This window comes from Leuciscus leuciscus, assembly GCF_965113295.1.
Source record: "Leuciscus leuciscus genome assembly, chromosome: 24".
NCBI classification, from domain to species: domain Eukaryota; kingdom Metazoa; phylum Chordata; class Actinopteri; order Cypriniformes; family Leuciscidae; genus Leuciscus; species Leuciscus leuciscus.
This window is the reverse complement of record NC_138723.1, coordinates 8162137-8178221: the sequence shown is the minus strand read 5'-3', so window position 1 is coordinate 8178221 and position 16085 is coordinate 8162137. Positions and strand designations below refer to the sequence as shown.

Below are 16085 nucleotides of genomic sequence, written 5' to 3'. Positions count from 1 at the left end.
GGTAAAGTGTGGTTCATGTGGTGGAGGGCACATAGCTGGAAATCGTGAATGTGAACAATATAAGCAGGCTATGAGGGTGCAGCAGTTTAGAGAGACTAACAAAGGGGTGCCTTATGCTGAGGCTGTTAAAAAGATTGCAACATGTAGTAAGGTGAGTGATTCAAGGAGAGGAGAAGAGGAATGTCCTCCGTCGGTAGCTTATGTAACAGAAGATTCAGTGGTGGTGAGTAAGATTAAATTCCTGGCTTTCATTGTGGATGTGATTTGTGACATGAAGCAGACTAAGAATAATTCAGATGTTGTTAGAAGTGTGGTAAAGGCTGCTGAGAGGAGTCTTGGGGTTGTAGAGGTTGAGCCAGCTGCCCTCTATAGATATGTGTTCTCAAGAGACAGAAGGCGAAAGAATAATGGAGGCCAAATGGAAGATGATGATGATGATGAAATTGATAGTTAGTATATTAATGTTTTGTATCCTGCAGTGGAATGCCAGGAGTTTGATAGCTAATGGACAGGAATTTAAAAAGTTTGTGGATGGTTTAAAAAATAAACCACAGTTTAAACCACAGGGTTTGCTTGACTCCTATGAAACGTTTCTATATGAATCTATCCTCCTCTGCCAAGTGTAATCTGTGTTCTCAAGGATCTCTAGGAACGTACTTGCACTTCTTTTTGGACTGTTTTACCGCTCTCACAGCGGCAAAACAATTTTAAGTTAACCGCTGGAATTCTCCTCACACAATGGACAGACGAACATGGACAGTGTCTTTGCTGGACATTATATCAATGGAACTCTCAACTTCTCGTATGCATAGATCCAGTGTTAAGACAGAGTGAATTTATTGCATGCTGCTTTTGATATTGGGTCTACATTCTATGTTTGTATTTTTATTTTATTTTTTTTAAGTCTACCAGGGGTGGGATGGGGTGGGTTAACCAGTCGTAACAGTGGCTGTCTTAAATGACACTCAGAACTAATACAGAGCATTTCAGACAAAAGATCAAAATTAGGGCAGAAAATATTCATTTTATAAAACTGCTTTATGTGCAAAAACTGTACCAACATTATATGTAAACCACAAGAAACCTATTAAAATAATATTAAGGCATATTATGGCCCCTTTAATAAGGATCAATGTATATGTAGTTCATACAGTGTTTTTTTGTTGTTGATTTTTTTTTACATTTGATTACTTCATTCAGTTTCTGTAATATTTCTAAAGCACTGTTTATTTCATTTGTATCTTTATTCAATTGTATTCAATTGACCTATTTCTTTTGATTTGCCTATGTTTTCTAATTTTAATACTGGCTGTTTACTTCAATAATTCAATTATCTATTTTGACCATGCTGGCTATCCCATATTCCCATTTATCCTGTGTGTATACCTCTTATTATGTGCTGCCTGCTCTCAGTTAGGATGATTTGGTGATTTGTCTGTAGTCCAACTAAGGGCTGAACATTTTGTCATCGTTTACTCACCCTCAAGTTGTTCAAAACCTGTATGAGTTCCCTTTCGAGGGAACTCGCGATGCGTCGATAACGCTTTGGGAACGCCCCCGGCGTGAATGCGTCTGAAGCATCTATGTCAACTAGTCCAATGGAATGAATGAAATGCGCGTCACGGGCGGGTGACGTCATGACCAGGAAGCTATAAAAGCGCATCCGGTGAAACCGGCTTTAGCTTCTGTTGCCTCAGCAAGCGATCTGTGTAACTCTGTCTGTCTTATTTACTGTTGTCTGTATTTGAGAGAATGGAAAAGCAAATGTTCAAACTCTGTGTTCCTCCTTGCCCGCGTTATTTAACGGGTGGGGATACACACGAGCTTTGTGTCATTTGTTTGGGAGTGGAGCATGCGGTGTCAGCTTTCGAGGGGGCTGATTGCCAGCATTGCGAGCTGCTCCCTCTCCGCACGCTCCGCTCTCGGCTGTCACTTTTTGAGGAAAGTGGCCAGCCTCGCGATCCTCAGGGTACAGGACCCGCTGCTGCTGAGGCAGCACGGAGAATGCACTCCTGGGGATCGCAAAAGGATCTCTCAGAAGGGTTGGAGACGGGTCCGAGGACCTTATCTCCTTCCCGTCCTGGGGGATCCAGCGCTCTCTCGCCGGTGTCGGAAGCCCGCGCGGCGGCTTCTTCCGCCCGGGGAGAGAGCCCAATGCTTCATTGCTCTAGCTCCGAGGAGTTAGATGTGATGAGCGTTGATAGTGAAAACAAAAACACTACTATAAGGGAAGAGGATTCACTTTCCTCTTCTCCAGCGTATGAGGAGTTGGTGGATGTTATCACTCGTGCTGTTGAAAAATTAAATATTGAATGGCCAGCCGAGAGAGTGGACGCTCGTCCTAAAAGTAAACTTGATGAGCGTTTTCTTCCATCTGTAAAAACATTTCCACCACGAGGCCTTCCATTCTTTCCAGATCTGCACAGTGAGCTGTCCAGATCTTGGAATAAACCATATTCCTCTCGTCTATTTAGTCCCCATGTTCACGTTTATTCAGATATTAGGGGGCTGAGAGAATATGGTTATGGGTCGATGCCCCGGGCTGAACAGACGCTCGCGAGCTATCTGTCGCCTGGTTCAGCATCGTCCCTGAAGGCCTCAGCTTTGCCCACAAAGCCTCTGAAAACTACATCATCTCTCGTGGGCAAAGCATATACGGCAGCAGGTCAGGCTGGAGCATGTCTACACACTATGGCAGTGCTCCAGGCTTATCAGGCTGATCTGCTGGGGGATTTGGACAGAAGCGAGGGGGTGGGGCCCGATGAGGTTCGAGAACTTCGTCGGGCCACTGATTTGTCTCTCAGGGCTACTAAGGAGACCGCCAGAGCAATTGGGCGGTCTATGGCAGCCCTTGTAGCCACTGAGAGGCATCTTTGGTTAAATCTGGCAGAAATAAAAGAAAAAGATCGTGCTTTTCTGTTAGATGCACCTATTGATCCCTCTGGTCTCTTTGGTGAGGCTGTTAATTCGGTTGTGGAAAGATTCCAGGAGGCTAAGAAACAGTCAGAGGCATTTAAAAAATTTCTCCCTCGCCGTGTCCAACCCCCTGGGGCTGCTGGGCGTGAGCAGTCCCAGCCGTCAAGCTCCTCATACAGAGCACAACAGAAAGAGAGTGTTGCGTCTCGTGCTCCGCCACAAAAACACTGGAAGCAGACGCAGCACTCTCAGCCGAAGCCTTCAAAGCAGAAGCCGGATCTGAGGACCGTCCTTCAGGCTAAGAAGGCTTCGGCTCAAAAGAAAAGGTCCTGACTCCTATGCAGTCAGACCCATGAGGGCAGCCCCACCCGGGGTGGAGCGGATCACACCTCAGCATACGGTGTCCGCTCCACCTCGGTGTCCTCAGGGAGCCATTCTGCCAACCCCGCACCCTTGGTCTCGGGGCGCAGTGGTTCCCAGCGATCGTCTGGTGCAATGTCAACTCGACATTGCGTCAGATATGAACCTTCTGAGGGGGGTTCAAAAACATTCAGTTCGGGTGGTTCCTGCCGATATGTTTCAGGCCCCCGGGCCGAGTGTCTCAATTACACCAGAGACCAGCCTCGAGAGGCTGGTTCCCTTAGTAGATTTTCTGACAGAGTGGAAGAAACTGCCGAATATTTCTCAATGGGTACTGCATTTAGTAGAGAAAGGATACAGAATCCAGTTTGGTTCTCGTCCTCCACGCTACAACGGGGTGTTGCCCACGTTGGTGCATCCCGAGCAGGCTCTGGTGATGGAGCAAGAGGTGAAAGCTCTTTTGGCAAAAGAAGCGATAGAGCAGGTGTTTCTACCCGACAGAGAATCGGGTTTTTACAGCCGTTATTTCATCGTTCCAAAAAAGGATGGGGGGTTGCGTCCCATTTTAGATCTTCGTCTGTTGAATCGTACAGTTCAAAAACTCAAGTTCAAGATGCTGACACTCAAACAGATCGTGACTCAAATCAGATCCGAGGACTGGTTTGTCACAATAGATATGAAAGACGCTTACTTCCATGTCTCCATCCTCCCTCAGCACAGGAAGTTCCTGAGGTTTTCTTTTGGGGGCAAAGAATACCAGTATCGGGTTCTTCCATTCGGTCTAGCTTTATCACCCCGCACATTCACGAAGTGCGTAGATGCAGCTCTGGCCTCGCTCAGGCTGCAGGGCATACGTATTCTGAATTACATAGACGACTGGCTGGTTCTAGCGGAATCAGAACAGTTAGCGGTTCGGCATCGAGATGTCGTCCTCGCACATATGCGGAAATTGGGGTTGAGGCTCAACGCCAAGAAGAGTGTGCTATCTCCATTACAGAGGACCACTTTTCTGGGTGTGGTATGGGATTCAGTCACGATGCGAGCCAATCTATCGCCCGTTCGTGTAGCTGCTATCCTAACAGCCATAAAAGAGCTAAAGCTAGGTCAGTCACGCACTGTGAAGCAGTTCGAGAGACTGTTAGGGCTCATGGCAGCGGCGTCCAACGTGATACCTTTTGGCCTGCTGTACATGAGACCTTTGCAGTGGTGGCTCAGGACCAGAGGGTTCTCCCCGAGGGGAAACCCACTTCGTATGATCAAGATCACGCGGCGGTGTCTTCGCGCCTTGGTTATATGGAAGAAACATTGGTTCCTGTCCCAGGGTCCGGTGTTGGGAGCTCTTTGCCATCGAGTTGCTATCTCGACAGATGCTTCCCTCACCGGCTGGGGAGCGGTAATGGAAGGCCGCTCAGCTCAGGGTCTGTGGAGGAGTCATCATCTCTCCTGGCACATAAATTGCCTGGAGATGATGGCCGTTTTCAACGCGTTGAGACATTTCCTCCCAGACCTGAGGGATCACCATGTGCTTGTCCGGACAGACAACACATCGGTGGTCTCTTATATAAATCGTCAGGGGGGTCTGCGTTCGCGCCCACTATGCAAGTTGGCACACCAGATCCTCCTATGGTCCCTGGGGAAAATACTCTCTCTGAGGGCAGTGTATATTCCAGGGGGCCAGAATATCGGAGCAGACGTCCTGTCGAGGCAGGAGCTGAGGCCGGGGGACTGGAGACTTCACCCCGAGGTGGTGGAGAAGATATGGGAGTTTTACGGCAAGGCCGAAGTGGATCTGTTCGCGTCTCAGCATACGACACACTGTCCACTCTGGTTCTCCCTTACCCACCCAGCCCCCCTGGGGCTGGATGCTATGGTACAGACGTGGCCGAGGCTACGTCTGTACGCCTTTCCCCCTGTTGCTCTGCTCCCAGGAGTTCTGGAGAGAGTTCGTCAGCACGGAATAAGCCTATTGCTAGTAGCACCACGTTGGCCAAGTCGAATCTGGTTTGCGGACCTGATTCATCTACTAGACGGTCCTCCCTTGGAGTTACCGATCAGGAGAGACCTTCTGTCTCAGGCCGGGGGCACAATATTCCACCCCCGACCAGAGATTTGGAAACTTTGGGTTTGGCCTCTGAGGGGGCCCAACTTATAGAGAGTGGTCTTTCAACCGAGGTTGTTGAGACCATTCTAAGCTCCAGAGCTCCCGCTACGAGGAAATTGTACTCTTTGAAATGGAGAGTCTTCACTACTTGGTGTCACCAGCGTCAGTGGGACCCGGTTAACTGTTCAGTAAACACAGTACTGGAGTTTCTGCAGGATCGCTTTGCGTCAGGTTTATGTCCATCCACCTTAAAAGTATACGTGGCAGCCATTGCGGCCTTCCACGTCCCGGTGGGTGGTGTATCGTTGGGTCGAGACCCCCTGATTACTCGTTTCCTTCGTGGCACCCTGAGGCTAAGGCCTGTAACACGCACTAGGATGCCGGCTTGGGACTTGGCGTTGGTACTGGAGGGCCTATCTGGGGCTCCGTTTGAGCCCTTAGAATCGGTCTCAGAGAAATTTCTGACTTTCAAGACTATTTTTCTTCTAGCCATTTCGTCCCTCAAAAGAGTCGGAGATCTTCAGGCCCTTTCGGTTTCTCCCACCTGCCTTGAATTCGCACCGGGAATGGTCAAGGCATTCTTGTATCCTAAACAGGGTTATGTCCCTAAGGTGCCAACCATTATTCCGAGGCCTATTGTGCTTCAGGCTTTCTGTCCTCCACCTTTTACTACTCCGGGCCAGGAAAAGCTGAACTTGTTGTGTCCAGTGCGAGCATTGGATACTTATGTTCATCGGTCTTCTCCATGGAGGAAGTCCGATCAATTGTTTGTCTGTTTTGGATCATCCAAGAGAGGTTGTCCGGCTTCTAAGCAGACAGTTAGTAAGTGGATAGTCGAGGCTATTTCTCTTGCCTATGAGTCCTCTGGCCAGCCCTGTCCTTTGGCGGTCAGAGCTCATTCCACTAGAAGTATGGCGGCCTCTAAGGCCTTAATATCTGGAGTGTCCCTCCAAGACGTTTGTGATGCGGCGGGTTGGTCCTCTCCGCTCACATTTGTCAGATTTTATAGCCTGGACCTGGATGCTGCCCCAGGGTCTCAGGTGCTCAGTGCTTAGTGTGGGTTTTTTTTTTTAAAAATACAACAGGCTTACACTCAGGCATTTGGAATTCTGGCGGTTTGGGTATTCTCGTTCCCAAAGCGTTATCGACGCATCGCGAGTTCCCTCGAAAGGGAACGTCTCAGGTTACGACTGTAACCATAGTTCCCTGAGAAAGGGAACGAGACGATGCGTCGCCCTGCCATACTTCCTGCATTCCTGTGATCGACTTGCTTCGGCAAATTTCGAAGCTAAAGCCGGTTTCACCGGATGCGCTTTTATAGCTTCCTGGTCATGACGTCACCCGCCCGTGACGCGCATTTCATTCATTCCATTGGACTAGTTGACATAGATGCTTCAGACGCATTCACGCCGGGGGCGTTCCCAAAGCGTTATCGACGCATCGTCTCGTTCCCTTTCTCAGGGAACTATGGTTACAGTCGTAACCTGAGACGTTTCTTTCTTCTGTTGAACACAAAAGAAGATATTTTAAAATGTAACTTATTTTCTTCTAATTTACAGGGAACATCATGAAGAAACTCCTGGAAAATTTGGGTTTGGCAGAGTATTATGGCAGGAAACTCACTCTCCACACAGTGCTGCAGATCAACAAGAACAGTGTGACAGATGTGCCTGTCCAGTCCCTTTCAGATCTGCCATGGCTGTTCTTGAAGAGACTGATGTTGCTACAAAGGACAGCGAGGAGTGTTAAGTGTTCCTCTTCAGATGGGGCCGAAGATTCAGAGTGGGATGATGATCAGGATAGTGCTGAATCAGACTGTCCTCAGTCAGTAAACCCTTTAGACGTTTTGACTGCTGTGTTTCTTCTTTCTGACAGTTTTCTTCAGCAGGAAATGATCATGACAATGTCCATGTGTCAGTTTGCGGTTCCTCTGCTGCTTCCAAACAGTGATAACAATCAGATCACACTTATGCTTTGGGCAATGAGAGATATTGTGAAAAAATACAGACCACACTCCCTGACAGATCCAAGTGGATTTGTGGAAGAAAGGATTGTTCTCTCAGACCTACCGTTAGTGTCTTTTGTGAGACTTGGCAGGTGCAACATTTCCAAATCAGAAATTCTGAATAAACTGCTCAGCAATTCACAGCAATACACTGATACCTTTGTGCACTTCAACATGGGTTGTGGAAACATCAACAAGAAAATATCAAATGGCTTGGTTGAGATGGCCTGGTATCTTCCTTGTGGAAAGAATAACATTGATGTCTTTCCTGAGCCAATAGCGATTGCAAACTTGAGAGGTGACATCCAGGACTTTGAAACACAGTTCTCCTTTCTTTGTGAGGCTTCAACTGCTGTGTTTGTGTTCTTTGAATCACAGCTTTTAGATACAGAGTTAATTTCAGTCCCCAGTCAGAAACCTACGCCTCAGCTATTTTTTGTGGGGGACTCCAACAACAACAGCATAAAAGCTACAGTCAACAAGCTCAAGCTGAAGAAAAGCAATTTCATCTTAAAATCCAGCCATAATGATGCAGACTTTGTTGACAAAATTCAGAGCAAGTTGCAAGACGCAATTAATAACAACAATCACAAAATGTCAGTTGTTCGTTTAGCTGAGATTGCACGAAATCTAGGAATCTTGGTGGACGAGGATGTTGAAGAATGTCAGCGTGCAAAAAAAAGTGCAGATGAAATAGTGGATATAGTGCAGTTCAAGAAGGAGGAGCTGCCCTTGCAAGGAGAGATCTTGATGAAACTGGCCAAGTTAGAGAAGGAGGAATACAGACTGAAGAAAGTAGGGGATAAGGATATTGAGATGTACAAAAATGAACTTCAGATGCAGAAAAATAAACTCAGAGAAGAGCAACGTAGCAAAAACATGTCTGCCACTATGAGCTGCTTCATCAGTGCAATATCAACACCAGAAAGGGCCTACTTCTTAAAATGGTTGAGAATCGCTCTAGAGAATCGATCACATGAAGTACTGCCTCAACTCAGAGAACTGTACAAACAGAAATGTCAAGATGTTTGTGGAAACAAGGCAGAAATTGCTGAGCTTGATAAAAAGATATCAAACAGTTCTTTAGGAGTGGAGAACTTCATTCGAGAGATGAGCCAGCTTTACGAGGCTTCAGTCTCACTTCCAGAAGATTCACTTTACCGAAAACAGCTGGAACACTTACCTAAACGCTGTGCTGAACTACTACTGGATGGATTTTCACTTGAACTAGTGGATGGAGATTCTTCAAATATCCCTGTGAAATGGCTTTCTAGTGTGTTTTCTGAATTAAACACACTGGTTGAGTCCAAAAACAGGATTATGGTTGTCACAGTTTTGGGGGTCCAGAGTTCAGGAAAGTCAACACTGTTGAACACCATGTTTGGAGTTCAGTTTGCAGTAAGCAGTGGAAAGTGCACCAGGGGAGCCTTTATGCAGCTTATTAAAGTAGCAGATGATCGCCAAGCAGAACTCAATTGTGATTATATAGTGATAATTGACACAGAAGGACTGAAATCCCCTGAGCTCGCACAACTGGACAACAGCCATGAACATGACAATGAGTTGGCAACTCTTGTTGTTGGACTGAGTGATGTAACAATTGTCAACATTGCCATGGAGAATTCTACAGAGATGAAAGACATTTTACAGATCATTGTTCACGCCTTCCTCAGGATGAAGGAAATAGGAAAGAAACACACATGTTTGTTTGTACACCAGAATGTTGCTGATGTCTCAGCTCATGATTCAAACATGAGAGACCGTAAATTTCTGTTGGAACAACTGGATGAAATGACAAAAGCTGCAGCCAAAATGGAGAACAGACTAGAATTCAGCAAATTTACAGATGTGATGAACTATGACATTGAGACGGGTGACCACTACATCCCTGGATTGTGGCATGGAAACCCCCCAATGGCACCCGTGAGTATTGGCTATAGTGAGTCTGTGTATGATCTCAAAAAGCATATAATGGAGATCTTCAGAGGTTACAAGTCCTACAACATCAATGAATTTCTTAAATGGACCAAAGACTTGTGGACTGCTGTGAAATTTGAGAAATTCATCTTCAGTTTCAGAAACAGCCTGGTGGCTGATGCATACATGAAACTGTGCACAGAGTACAACAGATGGGACTGGACACTGAGAAAGCAAATACACACATGGGCGTTAGAAGCTGAAACCAAGATCTTAAACCATGGAAAATTTGAAAGCTCTGAGAAGTGCACCGTTGAAGATGTTAATTGTCGTTTACTACAGGAAACAGAAACTAAGCTTTTAAAAGGACAAGATGAAATTAATGACAAGATCAAATCATACTATGAACAAGGAGAAGGTCATGTTGAACTAGTGGAAAATTATCGACAAGACTTTATAAACTCTGCCACGTCTTTGAAGAAGGAACTTTCAAATTCTGTCACAATCAAACTGGATGCAGCTGTTTCACGTCGAAATGGAATGATCAAAGTGGAAGGAATCCAAAAGACATGCATGGACACAATGGAGGAAAAAGTGCTGAACTTGCTGAAAAACTGTCGTGAGAACAAGTCAGACATGTCAGACTCCATGCTGGAAGAAGCATTTGATAAAATGTGGAAGGAGACTGTCAGGACACTGGCATGCACAGGGCTCGAACAACAAGATATCAGGACAAGAGTTTTTCATCGTTTGAGGAAAAATCTTCAATCTAGAGGAAGTTCAATGGCTCAACGCCTAGATGAAGTTAAAGATTTAAACAGTCATGGCCATGAAAAGTTTATTGCCTGTAAAGAGAAAACAAAGTTGTATAACTGGTGGAATAAAAATCATATCAAGATGGTTCAAGAGATGTCAGACAACCTTATCAGAGATTGTCAGGAATTTGCTAAATTAAAGAGGAAAAGTAAGGATGATTATGATGACACATACATCAGAGAAATTCTTAACATGATTGATGAGAAACTTGAGGCTCATGAAGATCTTGAGCTAAAGGGAGATTTTGAGCTGTCCCTTAAACTGCACATATGTGGCTTTGCAAGCAGAGAATTTCAAGAGATTCACAATCAATTCATCAAGGAAAACAACCCACGAACAGCCTTGGAGAACCTCAAACAAACATTCCGCTCTGACTTCATTGACCTTTACCGTGAACGAGACCAGTGTCAGAGGAAAGCTGATGAATTCATGAGAAACTGCCTAAAACCTGCCTTGGAAAGATATATTTCAGAGAACTTGGGCATGAAAATGGCAGACAAGATGGTGACTGGTGAAAACTCAGCAATTTTCGGATCAAGGACAACATTTCAGATTTCAGTCTTGAAAAATCTTCTCGATGAATTTCAGTTTGAAACATATTTGCGGTTCATCTCGTCATATGAAACGTTTGTTAAAGCCTTTATTTTTGACAAAATCAAAAAGCACTTTTCAGCAGAGAACAGAATGTTCACATTGGAGGAGAAACTCGTCAACGAAGTCATCAGTGAAATTAAACAGGCCATTGAAGAGGCAGAGCGAGACCCAAAGATAAATGACATCAAGGGATTTATTGAGAACATTTGTAATAAACTTGTAAATAGGCTTGTTTTTCCCAAGGACGCAGTGGACAAAATCAGTTCTCTGAACAAAGCAAATCTAAAAAGATTTGCTGAATGCCTTCAATGTTCTGTAATGGACATGGATAAATCACTGAAAGTAAGTTTCAAAGCAAGAGATTTTCAAAGGAAAATAGATCATCTTCAAACCAAACCACAGGATGTGCTGTTCAAACGAGTGCAAGGCTGTGGGAAACAGTGTCCATTCTGTAAAGCACCATGTGAGGCTGGAGGAGACGCTCACACTAAACACTTTGTCTCAATCCACAGACCAGAAGGTCTCGGCAGCTACAGATTTGATGATTCTAAAAAACTAGCGACCGACATCTGCTCATCACTAGTGCACAGCAACAGACGCTTTAAGTGTGAAGACACCAATGATCAGTGGCATCATTATAAAGAATACAGCAAAATCTATCCAGACTGGCGAATCGATCCAGACCCCAGCATAAAGGCCTCAGCATACTGGAAATACGTGATGGCACAATTCAATGAGCAGTTTGCAGAGAAGTACAATGCAGAGCCTGCAAAAATACCCTGGGGAAAAATCACAAAAGCAGATGCAGAGAAAAGCCTAAACATCAATTAACTCCCTCTCTGACCTCTGTTTAAATTAGTTTGGTATGATGGTAAGAAAACTTAAAACTCACACCTTAAAATTCAAGTATCCATGAATATTAACTGTGACTACAAAAAAAAAAAAAAAAAAAAAAACACCTGCTGGTTTCAATATTAATCATAGCATATCCTGACTAATGCATGAGTGCCATTATACAAAAAGTTGCTTGGACTTGCTCTTGCCTTGTAATAAGAAAACATAAAAAATAATTAATCTAAGCTAAGTGTTTTATTCCTATAAAATAAAGATGTGTTTTATATATGAAGAAAGGGGTGTTTATAATTTATGTTAAGTAATTTTACTTAAATGACAATTAATAGGTAATTTGCATTGCCATTTAAGTGAAATTACTGAACTTAAATATACAAGCTTGATAAAAATGATCATTCTAGAAGAAAATTTCAGATGGCACTTAGAGGCTTTTGCATCTGAACTCTTCAAACCTGTAGTACTAATTCGAATGTTGTGGTATACTCTTAGAGACAAATAATTATTTTACCTATATATGCATGAATTCTTTTGTTTTGTTGACATTCATGACATCTTATTTTAGAACAGATTTTCTTTCAAATGTTTGGAAGAGAAATTTTGAGCTTCAAATCTTAGTCTTTGATTATTAATCATGTACTGTAACTGCTTGAGCGGTGCCGTTTTTTTTTTTGAGCTATGTTTTTGATTGTGAATTTGATTTGGATTTGTGGTGAAGCAGGAAAAAGAAAAATTCTATATCTTACTTTTTATCATTTACTTATGATTTATAACGCCTCGGTTACGACTGTAACCTCGGTTCCCTGAAGAGGGAACGAGCGTTGCGTCGAAATTGACGCTATGGGGAACGCTTTGCGTGATGACGTCTTGAAGCACATGTAAAATCAGTCCAATGGTGTGGCGGAACGACAGAGGCGGGTGACGTCACGTACCAGGAAGCTATAAAAGCCGGCCCGAAACAGAAAACGAAAGCTACGTAGAGTCTGAAGTCGTGCTGACAGGCATGAAGGAGATATGGCAAGGCGACGCAACGCTCGTTCCCTCTTCAGGGAACCGAGGTTACAGTCGTAACCCAGGCGTTCCCTTTCAAGGGAACTCGCGTTGCGTCGAAATTGACGCTATGGGGAACGTCTATACCAACGCCACCATAGCTACAAATGTCTGTCCTGTGTGTAATCAAGTGAGCAGCACTAGGAAGACAAAACCTGAGACCCTGGAGTAGAGTCTAGGTCTAAAGAGTAGAACCTGACGAAGGTGTGCGGTGAGGACCAGCCTGCCGCATCACAAACGTCCTGCAAAGATACTCCCGATATAAGGGCCTTAGAGGCCGCCATACTCCTAGTAGAGTGCGACCGGACAGCCAAAGGAGAAGGCTGCCCAGCCGCCTCATAAGCAAGTGAGATAGCCTCAATCACCCACTTGCTCATCCTTTGCTTAGACACTGGACCTCCCTTGTTAGGGGACCCAAAGCATACAAACAATTGATTGCTTTTACGCCACAGGGCAGCTTTGTGGACATATGCGTCTAACGCCCGAACAGGGCAAAGCAAATTATTCGCCTCCTGGTCCGCATTTTGAAAGGGAGGAGGACAGAAGGCCTGCAGAACAATAGGTCTAGCCACATTAGTGGGGACCTTGGGGATATAGCCCGGTCTAGGATGAAGAAAAGCTTTGACCATACCCGGAGCAAACTCCAAGCATGACGGAGCAACCGACAACGCTTGGAGATCCCCTATTCTCTTTAGAGAAGAAGTGGCTAGAAGGAACAGAGCTTTCAAAGTCAAGAATTTCTCAGGAACCTCCTCAATAGGCTCAAAGGGGGCCAGGGAAAGGCCTTGCAGCGCAATGGACAAATCCCAAGGTGGCACCCTAGAGCGAACTGCAGGCCTCAGCCTCCAAGTGCCACGAAGGAAACGAGATACCAGAGGGTCTTTCCCCACAGACATTCCACCCAAAGGAATGTGGTAAGCACCTATAGCCGCCACATAAACCTTTAAAGTGGACGGGGTCAGACCTGCAGTGAACCGGTCCTGCAGGAACTCCAGAACTGTACCAATTGGGCAGTTGACTGGATCCAACCGACGGTCACTACACCAAGAAGTGAATACTCTCCACTTCAGGGCATAAAGTTTCCTCGTGGAGGGAGCTCTGGACTGTAGAATGGTCTCAACAACCTCAGTTGAGAGACCTGACTCTATGAGCTGGGCCCTCTCAGAGGCCAAGCCCACAGGTTCCACAGTTCTGGTCGGGGGTGAAAAATCGAGCCCCCTGCTTGGGACAGAAGGTCCCTCCTGACAGGAAGCTCCAGAGGATGCCCGTCGAGGAGGGACACAAGATCGGGAAACCATACTCTGCCCGGCCGGCGCGGGGCTATAAGAAGCAGGCAAACCCGGTCCCTGCGAACTCTCTCCAGAACTCCCGAGAGCAGAGCCACTGGGGGAAAAGCGTACAGACGTAGCCTCGGCCACGTCTGTACCATAGCATCCAGTCCCAGAGGAGCTGGATGCGTGAGGGAGAACCAAAGTGGACAGTGAGACGTCTCTCGAGACGCAAACAGATCCACTTGTGCTTGGCCAAACTCCCTCCATATCAGCTCCACCACCTCGGGGCTGAGCCTCCATTCCCCGGGCCTCGGCCCCTGTCTCGACAGAGTGTCTGCTCCTATATTCTGGACCCCGGGGATGTAGGCTGCCCTGAGTGACAGCAACTTCCCCTGGGACCACAAGAGGATATGGCGTGCCAGATTGGATAATGGGCGCGAGCGCAAACCCCCTTGGTGGTTGATATAGGCGACTACCGACGTGTTGTCCGTATGCACTAACACATGGTGTCCCCTGAGATCTGTGATAAAGCTCCTCAGAGCCCGGAAGACAGCTAACATCTCTAGGCGATTGATATGCCAGGAACGATGATGGTCTTCCCACAGACCTTGAGATGAGCGACCCTCTAGGATCGCTCCCCAACCCGTGAGGGAAGCATCCGTCGTTAGCAGTTTGCGACGACAAGGAGCTCCCAGCACTGGGCCCTGGGACAGGAACCAAGGTTTCTTCCACATAACCAAGGCACGTAGGCATCGCCGCGTGACCTTGATTGTGCGAAATGGGTTGCCCCTCGGGGAAAACCCTCTGGTCCTGAGCCACCACTGCAAGGGCCTCATGTGCAGTAGTCCAAAAGGTATCACGTTGGAAGCTGCTGCCATGAGACCCAACAGTCTCTGGAACTGTTTGACAGTGAGTAGCTGGCCTAGCTTTACACTTTTCACAGCTGCAAGGATGGAATCTACACGTGGCGGTGACAGGCGCGCCTGCATCGACACTGAATCCCAAACCACGCCTAAAAAAGTGGTCCTCTGAAGTGGAGAAAGCACACTCTTCTTGGCGTTCAGCCGTAACCCCAGCTCTTTCATATGGGCGAGGACGACATCTCGATGCCGAATCGCCTCCTGATGCAAAAATCAACCAATCGTCGATGTAGTTCAATATGCGAATACCCTGAAGGCGCAAGGGCGCCAGAGCTGCATCCACGCATTTGGTGAAAGTGCGGGGTGATAAAGCCAGGCCGAATGGAAGAACTCGATATTGGTATGCTTTGCCCCCGAAAGCAAACCTCAGGAACTTCCAATGACACGGACGGATGGAAATATGGAAATATGCGTCCTTGAGGTCTATCGTGACAAACCAGTCCTCGGACCTGATCTGTGGCACGATTTGTCTCAATGTTAACATTTTGAACTTGAGCTGCATGACTGACTCGTTCAGAACTCGAAGATCTAAAATGGGACGCAATCCCCCGTCCTTCTTTGGAACTATGAAGTACCGGCTGTAAAACCCGGTTTCCCTGTTGGAGGGAGGTACATATTCTATGGCCCCTTTCTCTAACAGAGTGTTTACTTCCTGTTCCATAACCAGAACCTGCTCGGGGCCCACCACTGTGGGCAGGACCCCCATAAACCGAGGTGGGCGTTTCTTGAATTGTATCTGATACCCTTTTTCCACGGTCTGCAGGACCCAACGAGAAACATTTGACAGTAGCTTCCACGCTGTCAAAGATTCTACTAGAGGTACCAGCCTCTCGAGACTGGTTTCTGGATTTTGTTGCTGTTGAGTAGTCGGTTCGTCGCCCTGTAACGGCGCACCGGCAGGGAACGACCGAACAGACTGCTCTAGCACCCTCCTCAGAGGGGGCGGGCATCCCGAGGCCACTACGTTTCCGGGTGGACTTTGAGATATGTGCTCGCCGGAGACCGCTGAGCCCTGAAACACCGGAGGCGGCAGGGTTGGCAGACCGGTCCCCTGAGGGTACCGAAGAGAGACGGGCACCGTAAAAAGAGGTGTTGACCGCTCTGCTTCGGGGGGGACTACCCTCATTTGTCCTGAGCCCTCGGACATCAGGACTTTTTCCCAGCAGCCTTCTAGGCGGTAATAACGGTCCGCAGATCCGTCTTACCCCTCGAAGACTGCTGGGTTTGAGAGCGCCCTCCGTGTCCCCGAGATTTTTGTGGGGGAGCACGGGAGGAAACGCTCTGTT

The 16085-nt window shown here is 46.6% G+C and overlaps 2 protein-coding genes across 3 annotated transcripts in view; both read left to right on the top strand.

Moving 5' to 3' along the window:
• The window catches only part of LOC309489860 (up-regulator of cell proliferation-like), a 96990-nt gene extending 84714 nt beyond the window's left edge, over positions 1-12276 (top strand). Inside the window, exons 3-4 of the transcript XR_014202544.1 lie at positions 6937-11844; positions 12020-12276. The gene's annotated coding sequence lies outside the window, so the exon portion shown is untranslated. The remainder of the gene's footprint in view (positions 1-6936; positions 11845-12019) is intronic.
• Positions 1-16085, top strand: part of LOC309489858 (up-regulator of cell proliferation-like) — a 257487-nt gene that overhangs the window by 164672 nt on the left and 76730 nt on the right. The window lies entirely within an intron of this gene.